General features: G+C 44.7%; 1 pseudogene; it reads right to left on the minus strand.

Annotated features, from left to right (window-relative positions):
• Positions 1-1,487: 1,487 nt before the first annotated feature.
• On the minus strand, positions 1,488-2,114 carry LOC150019983 (ras-related protein Rab-13-like; annotated as a pseudogene).
• Between the last annotated feature and the right edge of the window lie 223 nt (positions 2,115-2,337).

Here is a 2,337-nt window from a genome sequence, read left to right on the forward strand (position 1 = left end):
GACATAGGTATGGGTGTGGGTGTGTTAGCCTAAATCCTTATCTTTCTCTAGACTTTCTTCATTTTGCATACGTTATGGGAGGCAGGCAGTTAACCAAAGTTGTTTTGGGGGCTTTTCTTTGGGCACTGTAGTCCCTATCTCCTTCCAGGCCTTGGTATGAATACACAGTTTTAACGTTTTCCTTTTCCCAGCTAGTGGAGATGATACACACAGACTCAAGGGCTGCCCTGTTCCTGCACTATCATAGTTTCCTTGTGTTGTTCAGAATGCCTGGCAGCCTTATCGGACCAGACTCGGGACTCCTGGGTCAATGGATGAGACATGTCTTCCTTTGTTTCAATGGTGAGGGTCCTGCATTTATTTCCCTTCTGGTACTCACTTGACTGTAACACTGACATTGCAGGAACCCAACCAGATTCAGGTGGCCCAACCACCTTAGCATAGGACTTAAGTTTATGAGTAGAGAGTAATTCCAACAATGACAAAAGTTACCCAAACTGGGGACATTTGTGCAAATGGTGGCATCTAATACTGAGAAAGACCATAGAGAGTGACAGATGAGGACCAAACTTTCAGAGAGTGGTTCTGAGCCAGCCTCTCTCACAGGACCCTAAAACCTGACCCAGTAACAGAATAAATCAATTATGTAAGTGTGGTCAGTGGCACAAGCTGTGGAAGAATTCACAGGGAAGAAAGTGCAGAGAGAAAAGTTTTTATTCACTCTCCAAGAGAGGAGAGGGGTGTGGTGTGGAGAGATACACCATCCTTGAGGGGTGGGGGCTTTGAGCATTTATTGGATCAGAATTGTATAATAAAAGGGCGTCGGGGGTGGGGGGTGGGGGGTGCTGTGTTCTAGCCCTGGGTTTATGGGCACTGTAACACAGGAGGTTTCAGGTGGTTTTGCATAAACTGCTGTTTGCTCCGTTGTTATCTTTTTCTGTGACTCTGGTGGTTGGTTACTCTTGTTCTGTTCTTGCTTTCAAGTAACTTCCAGTCCTGGGGATATAAACTCAGAAGAGCAAAATGGCAGTCATATTTAACAAGGTCATAGGCCTGCTCAGCAAATGATGCCACAATAGCAAATGGCACCAGCTTTATCCTTTCAAATTATATATTTACATTTGTTTGCCCTGACGACCCTGGCTAAGTCTGAGGCCCAGCGCTATCTATCCTTTCTTTTCCCCTTCCTCGCTTCCTACCTCTTTCTCACCTTTTTTAATTTTCTCCATTTCTTCCCTTCTTGCTTCTTCCCTCTTTATTCTACCTCCTTTTCTTCTCTAGCTTTTCTTTTTTTCTTCTCTATTTGCTCCCCATTCTTTCACTATCTACCCATTTTTACCTCTCTAAGCCCTATCTGCTATTTCTACCCCCAAAAGCCCTCAGCCCTGCCTCCCCAGGCTCAGCCTCCAGGCTTAGGGTGGAGAGGCACAAAGGAGTCCTCAACACAAGGAGAGCTTGTTGGTGTTCTTTTAGTCATAAGTTTTCAGTCATTGCTGGAGGGCTTGCTGCCGTTTGCTTAATCTCTGGCCTCCAGACTTGAGAAAGATGTTCTGGGCCAGGGAACTGAAAACGTCATCCACATTCATACTGGATTTGGCACTAGTCTCAAAAAATCAGATTCTGTGCTCCTGAGCCAACGTTCCTGGCTGCTGTTTCTGTATCTTTCTCTTGGCTCCCCCTGCCACACTTGGCTCCAGCAGGCAGTGCTGAGGCATTCTCCTTGATGCCCTTTGTCCAGTTCTGAATATTTTCAAAGGATTTCTTGTCTATGATGTTGTAGACTAGACTAATTCCTGGAGGATGGCAGAGCTCACAATGGAGCCGTGGACCATATTCCTTATTTAGGTTACCCGCTGTACTCTAAGTGACTCTTGACCAATGGCAGTGGGCAGTAGTTATCATCTCCAATGGCTCTTGGCCAGCTGTGTCCCAGATTTGCAGTTTGATCTTCTTCCCTTCTACATCCACAGTCCATATCTTGAAATCAATTCCAATGGTAGAGATTAAGTGTTGTTGAATTTGTCCTCTGCAAAGTGAATAATCAGACAAGTCTTGCCCACCTCTGATTCCTTGATCAGCAGCAACTTGAAGAGGCAGTCATAGGCGTTGGCCATGGTGGACAACTAGCGAGCACAGAGAGGGGTCCCAGGAGCTGAATTCTTAACCAACAACCTTTAAAACATATATATATGGTCAACTGATTTTCTATAAAGATGCCAAGATAGTTCCATGGGGGGAAGGTAGTACTTTTAATAAATGGTGCTGAAACAACTGAATATCCAGTTGGAATAAGTGAATTTTGATATTTGCTTCACACCAAAGATAAAATTAACTTAA

The sequence above is a fragment of the Furipterus horrens genome, unplaced genomic scaffold, assembly GCF_987537825.1.
Source record: "Furipterus horrens unplaced genomic scaffold, mFurHor1.1.pri manual_scaffold_2, whole genome shotgun sequence".
NCBI lineage: Eukaryota > Metazoa > Chordata > Mammalia > Chiroptera > Furipteridae > Furipterus > Furipterus horrens.